This window comes from Catharus ustulatus, chromosome 1, assembly GCF_009819885.2.
Source record: "Catharus ustulatus isolate bCatUst1 chromosome 1, bCatUst1.pri.v2, whole genome shotgun sequence".
NCBI lineage: Eukaryota > Metazoa > Chordata > Aves > Passeriformes > Turdidae > Catharus > Catharus ustulatus.
The window spans coordinates 36,666,104-36,685,653 of NC_046221.1; the positions used below are offsets into that span (position 1 = coordinate 36,666,104).

The 19,550-nt window shown below is 41.5% G+C and overlaps 1 long non-coding RNA gene across 3 annotated transcripts in view; it reads right to left on the reverse strand.

Annotated features, from left to right (window-relative positions):
* Positions 1-19,550, reverse strand: part of LOC117008213 — a 76,748-nt gene that overhangs the window by 12,171 nt on the left and 45,027 nt on the right. Inside the window, exon 4 of one of the 3 annotated variants that reach the window (XR_004420405.1) lies at positions 2,571-2,667. The exons of the other annotated variants lie outside the window; for them this stretch is intronic. This is a non-coding gene — a long non-coding RNA (uncharacterized LOC117008213). The remainder of the gene's footprint in view (positions 1-2,570; positions 2,668-19,550) is intronic. 3 annotated transcript variants of the gene reach the window in all.

Here is a 19,550-nt window from a genome sequence, read left to right on the forward strand (position 1 = left end):
TCCAGAAGGGATTTAACCCAGAGGATGCCTCAACCTTTTACATCTGAGTTCCCTCGAGTTTACTGGCATCACCCTTGACTAAACAGGACAAAGTGAAAGGAAGCCAGGAATTGCAGAAATGCTGGCCCATTATGCAGAACTTGCAAATGCTAATCAGGCTTTAGAAAAATGCAGTAAGTTATGGCTGATCCAGCAAAAAGAGAGAAGAAAAATAAAGATATCAAGCAATGTCTGTCTTCTCTCCAAATGTGTTTTGTTTACTCGTACAAGGGCCACTGAGCAAAATAGGTGGAGATTTTGCTGGTTTCTTTCTTTTTCGCACTTAGAGAGGATGACTTGGCAGCAGGGTTTGATTTGAAGAAAGAAATCCAAGTGAATACAATCTGGATGATTAATTCTATTATAAGCAATGATTACTTAAACTGGCAGGCTTAAAAATTCGGAGAGTGTCACTTTATCATTTATAATTATCTAATGCTGCAGTGCCTTTTCCTTTACTCTGCTTGCCACTTGAATTAAACTGGAATCTGAAATTCCAAAGCTAAAGCATTTGAAAGGAATTTTTAGGGAGAAAGGGAAGAAGAGATGCATTCGATTTCTTTTATTTGCAGTCCAATCAAACCCATAAAGGCCCTACTCTGAGATTCCCATTTAAAAAGAACTGACATCCTGAGAGAGGAAGATGTGCTAATGTTAATATTTAAAATATGAACTTGAACCACAGTATTCATTTGACCTTGACTAAAAACATTTAAAGCTCCTTTGCCTCAGTCCATTGCCATGCCCTGCACATTTAGCCAGTATCTCTCCTGGCAGAAGTTCTGGTTCTGTGTCTCATTTATTTTGCTTTTCTACCAAATTATCCTTCTTCCCTATCTATAAAAAAGGTCAGAAGGGAGAATTACAGCACATGGGAAATAAGCATTACTTCCTTTTGCATTTGCAGTCAGCTGCCAAGCACAATAACACATCCAGTGTCAGCTCGGCTCCCTTCCCCTCCACACCCCTCCCATACCTGGCCAAAGAAAGAAGAAAAACAGCTAAAGGGAAAGTATTTCGGACTTTGGGGGAGGATGGCCGACTGGGAGCGTGCTGTTTCCTCGCTGAACAGCAGAGGGGAGCAGCAGAACAGTGTCTCTCTGGCTGCACAGGGGCTGCCAGGACCCGCACTGGGGTCGCCCCAGTACCACTGGTTCCCCTATGCTGGGGAGACCCTAAATGCTCTCATGCATTAAAATGTAGCATTAAGTATGTCTCCAAAATGGCTCTGAGGTGAATGAACCTCTTTGGCAACAGAGTACACATCTTCAAGAAAGGGCTCTAGGCTTTTGCCGCTCTTAACTCTGTATTACACCCTTAATGGCCCAGACCCGCAGAGGTGTCTAGTACCTAACTCTCACTATTTTGGTGTCCACAGCCCTCTGAAAATGTATCAGCTGGCATTTCCCTAGGATAAATATGTATGAGCAAATGACACAGCCAACTACATTCAATCAAATCCAAGCTGGCATATAAGAGACCTGGGAAATAAATTCAGATTAAGAAAAATATGCAGTATTTTTGTAGTTTTGTATAGGAAATGTGGGAGCTGACCCACAAAAGAGAGAAGAAATTACTGGAACTGGCTCATATTGGGGTTGGGAGTCAGGCATGCAGGGTATTAGGAAGCATTCAGCCTGGGAAAAACTCGTGACAACGGTTTAAATTCATGAAACAAAGGATGGGGCTGCCTTTTAAGAAGGCTGAAGACTGAAAATATCAACCTCTTCCTGGGTTATATACGCAAAGCCTAGAAAATATGTTACCTTGAAAGTCACCTGGTCTTCATATGGAACAGCACTCAGATGTTTTAGCCACCTCCTGAACACCCTTGGCATGATACCAAGCTGTGTATGACTCGTAAGGAGATAGTCTGGAAAGTGTCATAGCCTGGCAGGTTACTTCAGGAATGGGGCTTGCTATAGCAAATGCAGGGTTTGCCACATGATCACATCCACTGCACATTGTGGTTCACCCAGATTTGCAATACAGCACATGCCTGGAATTTTGTGGAGTCATGAACACAGAGAAGGCAGTGCCAGCACTGTCCTGGAGTGGCACATCAGAGAAGTGGTCTCCTTCAGACACAAGTATTGAGCAGGGGGTGTGTGCCTAACTGAAGCCATTTCTGAAGTTTGTCTGGGAAAGCAGTCAAAAGCCCTGAAGATGTAATAACAGATATGCATTTGTAGAAGCCCCAAAAACCAAAAGCCTAATTTTAGGCAGAACTGAAAGAAAAGGGACTCTGGTGAATGGTTTTTCCTGGAACAATGAAGAAACCCAAGATCTCAGGGTTGTCCTTCTGAAGTTAAACCATGTTCCTGAAGGCATGGAGGTATAGGGAACTTGTTGGATGACAGGAGCTGAAAAGGCTGTTTTGAGTTTCACAGCAAGGCACAATGCATTAGCTGAACTGCTGCTAGGAATGCACAAAGAGATGTGAAGTCCAAGTCACAGGCATTGGATCACATATTCCAAACTTATGTTGCACACTTGAATGTGTGTGTGTATCTGCACACATGTATACGTACGTTGTGTATCTAGTTCAACCAGGATCTGAGATGAGCCTCAAAGTTTGAGAAGCCTCTGGGGTAAGAAACTGTAGAAGTTCTCATCTCTGTGGTGAGTCTGTGAATTCAAATGCAGAAGTTACTTGGAGGGTCACCTTACCAAAAAAAACATTCAGTACTTTAACTCCTTCAAATATGCCATTCTGGCAACAATGGCACAACATTTTATTGAAGAAAATAAAAAAATTAGATTAAAAAACCTAAACAAACAAGCAACAGACCAATTGCACTGGTCTTCATTTTTTTTACCAAAATTATCTTGAGATAATTTGTAAAACTGTGGTCCCTACACCAAAATTCCAGCCTGATTTCGTTCATTCATTCAAGACTTCCCATATCTCCCCTGCAGTCTTGCTGGTCTATCTTCCCGCACAATGACAATGTTAATGTTGACCAAAAACTTTGCATGCATGATTTCAAAACATACTTGTGGAATTTGGAAGAAACAAATGCATCTTGCAAGAGTGAAGTGTCATGTCAGCAAACACTAATAGAACCAGAGCTGCTAATAAATGTAGTAAAACGTAGCTATGAAATAAGGGCAGTGCAAGCCACATGCGCACTGTTGTTGTGGATAGGCAGAGCCAAAGCAAATTGTATCAACTAGACAAACTGAAGAAATTTATAGAGCAAAGAAATTATGCACTATTAATTAGTGAAATTAATAGTTCACTGCCTATTTTTCCCCACAGTAAATATCAGAATTAATTCATGTCATAATGATAAATGTATAGGAGCTGCCAAGTGACATGGTCAGATCTAGGAAGAGGGAAGGAAGAAGAGGAAACATTGATGGCCAAACTGGTGGGCATGCACACTGGGCAGAAAGATGTTGTTTCAAAAACACTTACAACAGCTACAACACAGGGAGGGATTCAGTCATTAAATGGTCCTAAAACATATGTCTCTGCTGCAAGAGAAAGTAAGACAATACAGAATCCCTGTGCCTCGTGCAAGGATGCTGATGGGTGTCCCTCAGCCCAGGGAAAGTGAGGCACAGACCAAGACAACTGCAAGAGATGCTTCAGCTCTTGATCCTGCAGAGGGAGAGGGAAGAACTCTGCAGCACCCAACACCTGCATGAAGGTCCTGCAGGGGTATAAGATCTTGCTCAGATCCTGAGGATGAAATCAATTTGTCAGAGTTGGATAAACCAAGCTTATTGTCACAGGGAATTCACAGTCTTGTAGGGCAGGGCACAGGTACTGAGGTGCCAGTCAACATGAATGGATAAAAACAGGATCAGGCAGCAGACACACTACTGAAAGGAAGGCAGGGAGTAAAGGTAGTGAATAGTCCCAAAGCCCCTTTATGAAGCTGGGCTGATGAGGAAGTGGAAATGGGAGGAAAAGTCCTTCACTTCATATGTGCCCGTTGCTAGCCACTACATCTTCCTATTACACCAGTAAATTTGCTGGAGGATTGCTAATGCAGACAAGGGTGGCATAGAACAGTTTTTTAAACAGAAATATTGGATGTACTGGGTACCTGCCACTGCAATGATGGCATTTCTAAAGTCAAAAGTGATACTTTTATAAAAAGTAATATTTGTAATACTCTCATATTGTCTGTATGCAATGATTTAAAACGAGATCCTGGAAAACAAGTACTGACATTTGATCACGGGGAAATTTTAAGGACCCTAAATAGCCACAAACTCTGTTTTATAGCTTAACTAAAAAATCCTTATGAAACCAAAGAGCTCATCATTAACTTTATAACAACACCTAGAAATGCATGCATGTTGCTCAGCTTGCTCCCTAATCACTCCCAGCAGAGCCCCAGCTCTTACAGTGAATTGAACAAAATCACTTGCCTTCTTCCCAGACAGAAAATAAAATTAGCCTGAAAGAGATAAAAAGGTAAAAGGAAAAAGGAAAATTGCGAAGTTCAAGGATAGAGGACAGACAGAAGGGGAGAGAGAAAAAAATGACTGCTGAGGTATATTTGTCTCACTTTCTACTACTATTCTACTGTTAATGGCCCTTTATTGGACAGCACTGTTATACAAGTTTCCCAGGTTTTTCCTACCTACTGTAGCACTGATGGAACCTGATGGATTTTGTCAAAAAAAAAGCTCCCTGGTTTGACTTTTGCATTCAGCAGTGGTACACAGTTGTTTTTTCCCTTAGCAGATCTTCAGAATGGGTGCATTTTGGCATCACTCATTCCAGCAAAGAGAACATCCAATATCCATAACCACACAATAACATCAGGGTGAGGCTTAGCCAGCTCAGATTTGGGAAATTATTTCAAACACAGCAATAGGTTTTCTTTTCTATTTGTTTTTACACTTCCAAATCTTAGAAACAGCTCGGCAGAAAGTCATACAAATAAAAGACTAAGCCTACACAGAGCCCAGAACACACATGAAAGGGGCTGAGATTTTCTAGAATTTGTAATATAAGAAAAACATTTTCATTACTCATATGTGGGAAGTGGGTGGGGAAGCTTAGTGGGGCTCTGACTTGGGTGATACAGATGGAAAATTTCCAGCAGTTTCCCTGCTGTGAGCATGAGTTTCCCAGAAGGAAGCAGCATGTAGCACTTCAGCATAAGAATATGACTCAGTTCATATTCTCTGTGGGCTGCCTTCATGCAAAGGCAGAGCACACAACAGCCATGGCTGCTTGCAGTGAAACAACTCAGCTAACAGTGGGAATTTTGAAAGAAGAGCAGCCGTTATGGCTCATGGCTTTTCCTCTACACACTCCCTATAAAATTCTGTCTTTGCAGGTGTCAGTCGAGTACAAACCAATAACTTCTGTATTTCCACAGCACAGTCAAGGCTGATTACCTCAAAATATTTTGTTAGGATAGTCTCCCACATAACCACCCTTCCAGGTTCCTCCTTTGGTAGCTGTCAGTGACATGACTAAGCAATCTCATGCAAGCAGGGTGCCATCACATCAGGGATTTACCAGCAGCCTCCTGGCTGCCTTAATGGACTAAACCCCTGGAAGTGGGCTACAGTCACTAGAAATGTCAGGCCAAGCTCAGGTATGCTATATGCAGGCAGAAGTAGAGGTTTAGAGGGTGGTTTTCACTCTACACAAAGGCTGGTTTTGCTCTGGGGCCTGAAAACTAAATGAAGCATTAAATGAAACAATGCATGATGGCAGATTGAACAGATAGTATGTATGTGTCAGGGATAAATGGAAGAGATTGACTTTTAGGACTGTCTAGTCTTTCCTTGGTAGCTGAACCATGTAAAGTTGAAAATTCAAACCAGCCGAAAAAATCAGATCCTGTGACTAACGGATTTTTGGAATGCCATTTCAGTCAATATTCTTCTCCACAAATTAAGTCTCACTAGATGCCACCAGACTACTGTCAAAAAGATAAAAAATGCCTGCCTTTCCTGGTCCCTTCCTAGATGCCTGTGATACCACAGGGATACTGCAGTCACAGTGGATGAAATGCACTACATCTTGCTTTTAGGAACCAACAAACTTAACTGTCATGGAGAACACAGGAGAGCTCAGGCAACTGCACTTCAGGTAAGCACTGCAACCAAGAAACCTCCTCGTGCTGGAAAAATATATGATAGAAGAATCTTTTGTGTTCAATCTGTGTTCTGTACTTCAGTATTGTTTGGGCATTTTTAGTACCAAGAAACACAACAGAGAGCTCTAGCAGGCTTAAGGAGAAGCACAGCCATCTAGTACTCTTATGAAAGCCCTTTAAATAGTTAATGGGCCTTACCATGGGTACAAAATCAGCTCAGAGTGGCTCTATCTTTGAATGCATGGGCACCCAGAGATAAATTTAGCACAGAACCATGATGAGACATGTATGAAGACAGTTGTGCTTGTCTTTTGAGGCCTGTGAATTTTTCAAGACTGATTCCAGTAAGTCCTTTTAAAAAACCAAGTCAGAATTTGAAAGGATTTCTCTTCTTTTCATTGGCTTCCGAGCAAAAATCTTCATGTCTTCCCTGTAACTGCAAGCACTTAAGTAATCCACTCCACATCTGGACAATTAAACTGCCTGGAAATGCTCCAGTTCTGAGCTTTGAAGAAAACACTAAATGTTGAAAGAAAACATTGATAAGCCAAAAATAGTCAGATGGGTGGATTCTATCAACTTTCATAAATCCAAGATCATGTACATATGTATTTAATTGCAGAGACAGTTTCTGTTCTGCTTTGAATTGCATTAATCTGAAACATTTCTATTGCTCCTCACATTTACACTTTGAGATTCTGCCCTGATGTGCCTTTTTAATTTTTTTTTTAATTAATAAGATTTCAAATTGCTGAGATAACTTTCAAGCAAGAAAAATGTTGGCTGTGCCACTACATACCATATTCTATCAGCATATCTTTGAAAAACCTTAATAAGTAGCACAACATTTCATTCCCCATGGGAAATGACTATGCCCTGTATTCCCTTCCTGTCCCCTTTTTAAATTGCTCTTTTGGCTTCTTGGATTTGCTGGAGGGTTTGGAGCCCAGTTGTGAGTGCTTGCTGTGGTGAGAATTGAGAATGTTTTTCTACTCTCCTTAGTGTGAAATTCCAGGTACAGTATTATGTCACATCAGATCTCTGTGAAAAAATGTATCTTGGCTCCAAAAGGAAAGATTAATGGAAAAATCATTCTCAACCTGCCAGGAAAATATTTTTTCCCTTTCAGCATGAAAACAAAATGTAGAGTTAGCTGAGAGATCTAAAGATTAAAGGGAAAGTAATGTTCCAAGCTTTTCTTAACCTCCATCCCCAAATTGTATAAAAGCACTTGCAGAAAGAGGAACAAAATAAAGAAAACCAACTTTGTTTATTCCTGTATAACAAAGTTCCTTACTAGAGGTGTTTTATGTGGATGTAAACATTAAGGGCTTTTTTTTTCTTTTACCAGCAGTGCTATTTTTGGCAATCATTCATAGCAAAAAAGGTTAAAAAACAACTGAATAATACAGAACAGCATCTTTGGCTCTGGAACAGCTCTGTCCTTTATCTGTCTAGCAGCCATAGGAAGTTTCTAGTGCTAAGTAACAGAAAGGATTTGTAACATATGCAAGCCTGAATCTTTACTGTCATATGTTATTAAACCTGCTACAGTGCATTAAACTTCAGAAAAGACAAATAAATGTGGAGAAGAAAGAGGTAAAAAGAAGGACTGACACAGCAAATTTCAAATCCTTGCACACTTGGCTAGAAGGGTATATTCAGCAGAGGGACAGAAAGAACAAATTTGAGTAATGCCTGTTCTTCCTGTCAAACTCCGGATGGACCCAAGGAGATGCATGTTGTATCCCAAGGTGAGCACTGCCCTGTGAGGTGATGAGCAGTGACTGGGTTTGCCCCAGTCTGGCAGAGAAAGCATGCTGTGCCCTCATCCCCCAGCCAAACGCTGATCAGTTTAGTGGAGAGCAGCTATCCCAGGCTGGAGACAAAATTTCATTAACTTTCCTTAGTATCTTATTCACTGGGATCCTAAGGTAGCTCACTGCTCTTCTGGCCTGTCATGCCAGAATGTGGTTTCATATTGGCCAGCAAAAAACTTCCCAGTGCCTCTAGCAATTGATCCCCAAAGAGCTCAGTGGCCCTTGTGTGCTCCAGCTCCTTCTCTGCTACACATCCAGAAAGGCAGGGGAGCAAATGCCCCCTGTCACTGAGCAATGGTTCAGGTACATTTTTGAGACCTTTCCATGCCAAAGGGGCCCAAGGAGAAGCAGGGAGAACAGGCACTTGAGAGAGGGACAGGCATCTTTTGAAATTCTTCAGAGACAGAAAAGTGCAAGGCCCCAGACTAACCTGCCACCACAAAACAAACAGAGTAATACAGCACAAAAATCTGCTCCAGTGCTTACTGAAATCAACAAGAACCTTAACACTGCCTTGAAGGCGAGTTTGATAAATGCCCAATGGGAAGCTGACCAAGGAGAAATGAAGTGTGGCAGCCAAGGTTTTTTCAGTGAAAATGCAATCTACAAAGTGTGGTGCAGAAGCAGCAGACAGTAACGACTCAGAAGACCAAATACACCAGTGGATTTAGGAAACAACCCTGCACCCAACTCTTCTCTTTAAAAATGTCCTGATGCTGAGTGGCAGCAATCGGGAGGGACAAGTAGAAGTCAGAAAGAAGAAACATTATCTCAAACCTAGTAAAGATTCCCATATTAGCATGCCTTATACTCTTGACAAATCCAGCACACACACACACGTAAAAATCTTGGTAAAAGGCCTAGCATTTCATTTGGATAAATTGCTTCCACATTTAATCAGCCAACGTTGAGCTGTATTTGTTAAAGAGGGCAAAACTTCTGGCAATTTAAGGCAGCTGCCTATGTCATTGTCTTCTCTAGTGCTATTAAAACATTATCCCTATGGATCCTGGCAAAACATTTGTTGTGTGGAACAAGATTCAAAAGACATGAATTTTAACTAAATTTAGACATAAGGAGAACATTTTTGAGAATTGAATGTTTTCTCCAATTGGTCAGGCCAGCTCCATAGGCCAGCCCTTACCATGGTCTCTTCTCAGAGGCCAGACTCCCAGAAAAGAGATGCATAAATAATAGAAACTTGGGGCTGATATGTGAACCTTTAATACTGAGAAAATACTGATACTGAAGATTTGGATTTCTTTTTCTGCCAGCTTAAAAACCTGTTTCTATAAATTGACAAATTCAGAGATAATTTTCTTTGCCTTGAATCTACATTTTTCACAAAAAAAATACAAAAACATCAGCAAGATCTACCCTTGAACAAGCTCCCCAAATAGAATTTAAGTCAAAGGAATCCATCCTCAATGTCGAAGAAAAAAACAGACTTGTTTCTCAATTCAGTCATTTGCTTCCATTTTATTTGAACTAGTAACAGAGTACTTTAACAAATTTTCAAGCTAAATTAAACCTCAGTAATTCAGAAGTTCTACTGTGTAGTGAAGTAATGCTGTAATTGACAGATCAGTCTCCATTTGCATTAGCTCCTGGGAGGATTAACTATGTGGGGATGAAATCCTTTCATATCTGACCCAAATCCCACCCCAAATTAATGTCAACTCCCAAAGTCAGCTGGTTTAAAATGTACTTTGATCACCTGGGAAACTTTTCTCTCCTTCTCACTGTGTGTGTTGAAAACAAACTCATTGCTCTTCTCTTTGACCTGATCCTGAGAACATGGTATGAGCCTTGTAACTCCACACATAGAGATGTATGCTGCAAATCCATATATTCCATATCATCTGCAAATGAATTCTGATAGTCTTTCATTTTTTTCTTAACTTATATGGAAGCCAAAATACAAAGGGTTTTTTTTGGTTTTTTTGGGTTTTTTTTAAATAATTCCAGGGTGGTCCTAATCTTCTCATCTTGAATTTATATTTTTATATGTCAGGGATGGAACATGTGGGCAGAGTGGAATGTCAGACAGGCGGAGTATTAGGAACAGACAGAGTAGCATAAAGCAAGCAACATTCACGTAACTAATTTACTATGTGTTAAACTGGATCAAATTCCTACGAATGTGATGTTAAACACTTACGTATGGCAGTATATTTTTATGGAACAGATTAAGAAATGATGTAAATTTCCAAGCATAAAATTTTGGCTAATCAAAATCTTTTGGCAAGTTAGCTGCTTTCATTTTGAATGAACCCTTCACATTACCACTTTGCCTCCAGAAAAGACTGGATCTGTATCTTCATATAGATTCCTTGAAAACTGAATGGATAATTTATTTTCCTGGTTGAAAGAATTTCCCTGCACCAACATCACCCCTATTTATTTCCATATATTTTATTATGTACAAATCAAGAATTTTTTAGTATGAACAGATCTTCTACATGAAATACAAGCACTTAACCAAGTTTCCTTAACTTCTGACCTATTAGCAACGAAAATCTGTCAAAAAATCAGCAGTAGAGGAACATTTCTGTTTAAACAGGAGCACTGAGAAGATGTGCAGATCTGACACGAGGTTATAGCAGGGTACGGCAGATTATAGCAGTTTCTCAAGTTATACATGGAGACTACATCATCATCCAAGTCTCTAATAATGTATTTCAAGATAGTGAGGGGGAAAAAAAGAGTTCTGACTCTGTTGCTCCCTCCTGTTTTCACATGACTTACCCCTCAGCTGCAACAGTGTGACTGGATTTATCCTTTTCAATCTGACCAGATTAAATTAAATTTGGGATCTTGTCCATTTAAACCAGAAAAAGAACTGGAGGTGGACTGAGACTTCATCAGAGCTACCACCTCTATGTAAAAACATTTTCAAGACCTTATTTCTCACCCACAGGAAGCCCTGAACCACTCACAGATCTGAACATCTTTCAGTCTGCTTGTGGAGCATAGGCTTCCAGATCCAAGTAGCCAAGTCAGGAGTGAAACCTCTGGCCAGACCAAGGGCTATAACTCATCATTTGGTGAGATTTTCCTCCTGCTCAGCTGTACAGAGCAGCATCCTTGTGGAGTGCAAGGACAGTGCTGCCATCCTGCCCTGCTCCCAGCTGTACCAAAGACCACACTGTGCCCACATCCATGTGAGGCTGAGCCCAAGCATGTCTCTCCCCACTCTCAGTGTTTTCTCAGGGAAAGAGAAATTCTGTCTTTTAGCTAGAGGTTTTTATACATTGTTTTTCCACCTGTCCCTCCTTTTCTTACATTTACATGCACAGTCCCATTCCTGTTTTTTAATTCTGGCCCAGCTTTCTCATTGATTGCAGGAATGGATTCACCTCAGGGCTTTAGGCAACTGAACTTAAAACCATTCATTTTTAAACTAATCTCATTTTGAGTAAAACATCAGCTGGGGAGCCTAGTCTAGACCATTGGGCCCACCTGAGATAATTAAGAAACCTATTTCTCTCCTAGGGTCTTTAGCTGTACTTTTGCCCCAACAGAAGCAAATTCAGGCAACTCTTGGTGTAATTGGCAGAAGAAATTTTGATAATGTCTCAGCTGTGAGGCACAGCTGAGAGGCAGGGTGGGCAATGGAGGTGACTCAGAATTGGTACCATCATACTTGTAGCAAGATGCAAATGTCTTCCTGAGGTGCCCTGATCTGCTGTCCTACCTCTTTGGGGCCTTGTAAAGCCCACTGGCAGCAACAAGTACAAGAACAGCTCAAGATGCTCTTTGTACTGGAAAAAAGTTCTGTTACAAAGGTCCCACCAAGCCATTCCATCTCTCAAGTCTGAAATGCAGGAATAGCAGGGAGTGCTGCTTTCTGGAAGCAGGCAGCACTCCTGGAAATGGTGCTGAGGGCAAAATGAGGCAAGTTTCTGTGTTTTAGAGGAAGAGGAGGAGAAGGAGTAGGATAGTAGAAAAAAGGTGGCTCTAAGAAGAACCATATGAGCAGGAAGGAAGGGATCATTTAGTTTTCTTTGCCATCTAATTAAAAAATCATGTTACAGAACATTTAGGCTATGAAAAGGTCCATGTCTCTAGGACTCTATTTTGACTTCTGGGATGCACTTGAGCGTGAAGGATGTACTCAAGCAAAAGACTCAGTGACTGAGAGCCCAACTCACCATGTGACCTTTACCAAAATGTCTGAGCACGTAGGACACACAGATACTTTGTCAATAACGCCATCTTTATGGGCAGAGACCACCTGAGAGGGAGATCCTGTGTTGACAACTCTTTCATATAAGCCCAGCAATTGGGAAAATTGAGGTAGGTGGATGTGCAGGGGAAAGCTTGTGTTGTGCAGCAGATGTTTTCAGCCTGCTCGGGTGGAGGCTTCTTCCAGCTTACAATCAGGGAGGCCAAGCTGAGGGGACACAGATAATTTCGGGAGTTCATAGTCCTGTGACTACTTTTTCTATTGGGGAAATGTCAGGGTGTGTTGGCTTGCACTTTGGGATATCTTAATTCCCTCCTCTGATGATGATTCCTCTCCTGTAAATGTTTTCACTGTTGCTGGTTAATGAATTCAATTCAACCTGGCAACTTATCTGCTAAGACAGTCTGAGCAGCAGATAGTTGATATTTACCAGGCTGGAGTTAAAAATAATTGACGCGTTACATTTGAATGTTGAATCTGAGGTAACCAGTCAACACAAAAGCATAGTCCATAAGTAAGAACAGATGCAAAATTAATCAGATACATTTTTTCTGTTTCTTTCCCCATGACTATTCTATTTTTCTGCTAAACTCTGAGTATTCCCATCTTTTCTCTGTTGCAGGGAATAAAACCTGCATGCCAAGCTCACAAACAAAACTGCCTTCGACTGTCTTTCTGCTGATAAACACAGCAAAGCATCTATCCATTCTTGCAGTCCCAGGAGTCACTGTAATGACAATGTTATGCACAACCAAAGCAGTGCCAGGAGGTGCAGATTGGAGTGTGGTGGAACAGAACGTCCCTGAGCAACAGCTGGTGGCCAGGAAGCTGGGAGCACATACCCAAGAAATGCCTCTCAGTATCTTTGCTTTGCTTACAATGGAAGGACTTTCATCTGACCTACTGTGGTGGTTCCTGCAGCTTGTTTGATGCTTTTCTGTTTTCTTAACCATCTATTCACATAGCAATACTGACAAGCCAGAAAGCCCAGAGATTTCTACTAGTTGGGCTGGATTAAAAATTCCTTCAAGCACAATGGTGCCTGAAGGCTCATGGCTGTGCTGCACTGGCAAAGTAGGACAACAAAGCACCTAAAAACTAACCCAGAGACACACACACCCCCTACATGTTCCCCAGACTGGGAGCCTCGGTCATCTGGTGTGGTCTTCACAAGTGGCTCCAAGGACCGAGTGAGGGTGAATAGAGTCGATCCTGCCCTCAAGAGGCCTCTGTCCCAAAAAGACCCACAGGCTTGACTAGTGTTATTGGAGATGTTGGACTCTACAACTCAGAGTCCAACAGCTGTTGACGCTGCTCCTACAACCATTGCTTTTCTAGCCACACTGTCTCTATTAGGAAGGATCTAAAAGGTTTTAGGGGCAGGCTATGAATAGGCTTTATTTCTTGCCCTGTAGGGATACTGTAAAGGCAAGTGAGAGACATGCATTGTGGCAAGTTGACTGTGCTTATGTCTGGTCCCATTAGCATGCTGGAAGCAGGCCTGCCATTTTGACACCAGAAGACTAGGATTTCACAGGGGAAGGACATAAATCAGCATTAGTTACCTCAGAGACTGTAAATGAACTGCAAAATACACAATGTGCTTTGCTACCAAAGACAACCAACAGGCCACCATTCATACCCCATAAATTTTGGTGGATCATTATTAGTGATTGTGGAGACAGAGAGAGCTTTGTAGGCCACCCTTAATTCTTGTAGTGTGGAGCTGAGCTACTGCCTGGGGTAGCAAATGGCAGTACTGGTGAAGAATTTAACATCCATGTGAATTGGTGTGTTGGCCATCCTTGAGCAGATAGATTTCCTGCATTCCTGCAGTAACACCACTTGTCTTGCACACCTGTGTCACTCCACTACCTCTTCTCTGTGACGCACAGAGATGGGAGGTAGCGGTTCCTGATCTAATCCTGACACTGAATAATGGGACAAGTGAGGAAAATACACTCTTGCAGGCTAGCCTTTCTCTGTGGTATTTGCAAGAAAATATCAAGAGCAGCACCTGGTACATCTCCAAGGTGCCATGGAGAGGATATGTTCTGGAACACCCCAGAGCAGACCCTCCACCCTCATACCTGTGCTTTGGTCACTGCCACTCTCCTTGTGGAAAAGCCCCTTCCCCTCACTCCTGCTCCTGGGACTAGTGAAATATTTACAGCACACTTGTTTTAGAGCTCAGTTCCTTCTCCATTGCACTGGTTACTTATTGAATATTGAATTTTTAAGAATTAACTTAAAAGTTGCATCAATAGAAAAAGAAGGGTGTGACAGAATTTATATGTTGTAATCCAGACTTTTAGAGACTTTCCCCCCATGATTACCAACATCACATCTCAGCTCATCTCATTTAGTTTCACACCACTGTCTCACTGTTTTCCTCCACTTGGTTCCTCCCAGGAACCAAAAACAGAGCAGCCCTAAGAACTGTCTCTGAAAAAGACACCAAGGAGCAGGAGTTTAAGAGTCTCTCTGAGAACTTATATAGGCTGCACCTGAGGTTGCCTGTCCTGGCATCAGGCACAACTTCTGAGAACAATCCTTCAAACTTGGCCAGAACTGTGAGGGCTGAGCCAAGCACTTCCTGCCACATGCATCACTTCTGCACGGGTCCTCAGGGAAAATGTTGCCCCTGCTTACAGTCAATCAACTCCAGGATAATTCACTTCTGTCAGTAATATGCAAAAGAGGACTTGTTTCTTCTTTTTTGAGAGCATCATCTAGTTAAAACATCTTCCTAGCTCAAACTGAAAAAATGCAGGGCAGCTACAGGAAGATTTCTTAGACCTGTTGCTCTAGCCTGTCGCTCATCATAGGGGTGCAAACACTGCAACATCCTCATCCCTCACCAAAATGCAGGCTGAGAGAAAAGAGAGAGCCAGCAAGGATGCAGATGTGATATAGAAAGATGCAGCTGGGAAGGCAGTGAGAGCTGCTAGCATCAGAGCTGCTTTGACCCAGGTAGGATGATACTTGTGTCTGCCACAGCAAGGATGGGGTAACTTTTTCTCTGCGGGGAACCTTGTCTCTGCCTTGCTGTACTGCCACTGCATCTGCAGTGGCCTTCAGGAACAGAGTTCATTTTGGTCCAAAGAGTTCCCTCCATGCTCCAGTCTTGCACTCAACTCTCTGTCCTCAGCTAGGTTTCTGCAGTCCAGAAGAGTGGCTTGACCTGCTCTTTGTTTGTGTCCTGCAACTGTTGTCATTCAGGAGAGGATAAGAGGAGGTGGCTCCACAATGTCCACAGACAGTTCCAGTAAGTGCTTGAAGGAATGTTTGCCTCATTTGCTAGGGCATGAATCTGAAAAACACTCACTGGATATTAAAAACAATAAACATTTGTTAGATAATAAATCCCAGACTGTGCTTTCTTGATAAACTGGATGATTTTATAAGGAGTCCCCTGTGACTGAAGACAGATTCTTCCACAGTGTTATAATTTGTTTTGAGCTTTGCTCTTCATTACCTGGTTTTGCCTACACCCTGCTCTATGAATGAGGAAAACACCTCCAACTGCCCTTTGTGCAATCTTAAGGGAGAAATTCAAGTAACTGGTAAAGTAATAAATCCTTACTGCAGATCATCACTCATTTTTCTTATTAATTTATTTAAGACTTTTACCACTGGTTGGAGGAGGAGAAAGCAAAAGGTAGAGCAATTGCTCTCCTTTGTTACCACAACAGACCAACAGACTGCAAAAAAAAAAAAAAAAAATACCCTCTCTCTATCCAGCTATTGCACTAGTCCAAGACTATTCAGTGGGACCATGAGTCATGTCACCAACAGCTCTGAAAGTACAGAGTTATTTCTACATCCTAACAAAAGCAATTCTGTAGCTCAGGATGACAAATTCATGAAACATCTGTGAAAGGTCAAGAAACAACATGCCACTTTGGGACAAACAGCCTTTCTTCTGAGGTCCCACATTTCAGAGAAAATCTCTGCTTCTCGGCACATGCTGCCAAAAGTTATATTAAAAATACTATACTATAAAAAATGTTAGTATAACACAGTGCTGTTTTATTTATGTTTTTTAGCAAACTCGGAAGGGCAGTTAAAATATTTAAAGAAAACAGCAAGCCAGCAGCCAGGTACTAGCATTCTTCACTCTGTGCAGATCCTTCCTTTCCAGCTGAATCTGGTTTTTACCCATCTCTGCTGTTCCTTTCCCTCTCTGTATAACCTGTGCAGCCAGGGGCCAAAGGCTGCATAGTTTCCATCTCTCCCTTTTCCTTTCCAGAGGCTGCTCTCAACAAACCAAGACATATAAAAGGGTGCTTCCAAAGAAAATAGGCTAACTGGGGGTAGGGGTAAGGTGAGGAGTAAGAAAGATCATTAGAGCACGACCTGAAATAAGATAGCACAGGCATCTGTGTGCCTACTTGGAATAGAAAATCTGCCCTCTTTGGAGAGCAGAAAAAGAGATTCTGCCTCTGGGATGAGTTTGGGACAGGTCTGCAGGTCAATGTGTAGCAGTGTCCAAAAATCCCTTTCAGTGGGTTTTAAGATGGAAGGGGACAATCTAGTCCAGATTTTTTTTAAAAAATCCTCTTAAATCCCTTGGAATGTAGTTTTCCTTTCTGTTTCGTCACTTACAATCATAATTATAGGTGTTGCTACTGCTCCATCCATTGTTACCCCAGGCTAATATTTTCCATCATATCCACTCTTTCCAGTTGCTGGCAACTTTGTCAGACCTTCAGCTTTCACTATCTAAAATCTTCCATGCTCTTTCTCTGACTGAAGTCAATCAGGAAATATCCATGCATTCAGACGCTTAGTGACAGAGGCAGGTTTCCCCCCAGCACTTGAGATGATTGTGAGGGTTCCATACAAGAAGTTAAAATTTGGCCAAAAGACAACAGTGGGGTTAGAAGGCTGTGTGACACTACCTTGCAGATAGTTGTTTTTTAATAAATTGATGTGGACTTGATAAGCAAGGTAGCAATGCCTGTTCTTCCTGCATGCACAGGGTTAGATCAGTTCTCTGTTACACTGTGGCTAAAGCAGAGAGTAGCTGGTGGGAGATCAAGCTCCTGCTGAACATGCCACATTGGCAAGCCTGGTACTGTTCAGAAGGGAAAATGTGGGCTTCTTATGCCATACAGGAGAGAGAGAATGTGGCATACACTGCCCTAAAATCTCATTTAGACTGATGTCATGATCAGTGCTGCAGTAGCAGAGCAGCCCTGTACTCCCAAGTCACCAGGTAGACGTGTGTCTGAACCATCCAACCTGTGCCACTGCTGCAACCCTGGCTGTGGAACTGGGGAGGAGACACACCTCAGTAACCTTCTCAGCTGTGGCGTGGGTACAACATGCTGATATTCGAAACTGCATTTATGCCAACCAAGCCCTGGTCTGCCCTGGTGCACTGCAGGGCCACAGCCCTTTCACACAGTGGGAATATTTATGACTGGCTCCTCCAGATGACTGGCCTTTAGCATGGCCTTCCAGGCTGGCTCCCCTCCCACAAAATGTGTATTGCCACAGTCTGGGTGCACTTTGTAGAACAAGTCATGCAGTATTAGATATTCCTGAGCAGGACTTCCATGCTAGTTTTCCCAAATGAACTTGGCTATTAGTGGATGATCTATTAAGGGAGTCAGTACCCAGATTTTCTAAACCTTGTGTCTAACATTTCTCACAGCAGTCAAGTATGGGATATACCTGTCATACCTATTCACTGGAAGTAAATGGAAACTACAAGCAGGGCATACTGCAGTTTGAAATAGGAATAGAAAGCATCAGGATCCCTGTCCCACAGATTTGCTCTTTGAGGAGCTCTCGGCAAAGCCACAGGAGCAGAAACAAACTATCTCTGGCTCTCAGTCCCTCCATAATACTGATGAATCACTTTGACCTATTAAAGGACAAAGTCTGCCAGCAGAGGTATCACCTGCACACAACTACAGCATTTCTACCAGATTCCAGATCCGTGGCTGCTGGCATCTAATCTGCCTCCAGCCTAAGGGATGGACCCCAGAGATGAACCCACCTGATCTGTGCTGTATTCAAACTGCTTTGTGCCACTGATACTTGGAGGAGGCAGCAAGGCAGAAAAAAATGTTTGGATGAAAGACACTCTTAGTGCTGCTTCTTCATGTATATTCATTTTTATATCTTATTAATTTTTAAATTGCATATAAATATAAGCACAAATAAGAATTCCCATTGTAAGTGTCAAAGCTCCAAAGACCTGGGACTACATTGCTCCACAAACTTCCAAGGAAATAAAAGCTCATGAGGGCCAATATTATTGTTGAAAACAAGATCTAGGTCACTTAGATCTTTTAAAGTCTTAGACACAGCTTCCAGCTACATGCTTGAATCACTAAAGCATGTACAACAATAACATCATAAATGTGTATAAATATCCACTTAATGAACACACATGTTCTCATTCATTTAACTGAATTTTATAGTAGCTTTTACACACTATCTGCTTTCTCTGTTTGTGTCTGGGACTGAGTTTAGACATTGATTTAGAATTTCCTTTTCTTCAGCTTTTTATAACTTTCTCAGGATAAATTGTCCTGTTTGCTCACACCTCAAAATTATACTCTTACTATATATAGAAAAAACTGCAGTTTCAGCTATTTTCTAATATAATCCAAACATTTTTTTAATATTCTGATAAAATAAAATGTTATTCAAAAACATTCATTTTCAAAACTAGAATACTTTTTATGAGGAAGAGATCTCTTGAGAGAAGTGTGCTGTGTAACATCCAGATAAGCAGATCTGCACTTAGGAGTTGCTTTGATTTCAAAGGATCTGTTTGGAGTGACAGGCTTATATATAAAGCCTGGAACATCCTGTCATACGTGATTTTCTTGCCTCCTGGCACTCACTACAGATTCACTTCTGTTGTTTATTCAATATTTGAACTATATTTTATTGAAAAACAGCCTGAAACTAAACAGTAATTTATTATGCTACTTCTAAAGGGGATAGATTTTAAAGTTTTAGGAGCAAGAAGCCTTTTTGACTAGTACCAAAAGCACTATAATCTAGCTCAAAAACTTGGCCTTCATCTTGCAGCTATGCTACAAACAAGCAATAGGATAAACCAAGATAAGCTTGAGATGCAGGTATTTGAACAACAAAAAAAAAAATGTGATTTTTCCAAGGAAGATTCAAATCTCTACACATGTTAAGCCTCCACTTGAATCAGCATCTTATAGGCCACACCACTGACCTACACTTCAAATATTGCACCTGCTTGTGTATTAGACAATTATCATTACAAGAGAATATTTTGCTTTCATTTTTACTCCTGGCTCTGTCCTTGTTTCTGCAGATTGAATTGATTCAAAAGCCAGTGACCTTGGCTAATTTGTGGAGGACAATTAACACTCAAGCAAGAGTGTTTCAAAATCCAGCCACTGGTAACTTGCCAACTTGCCAAAA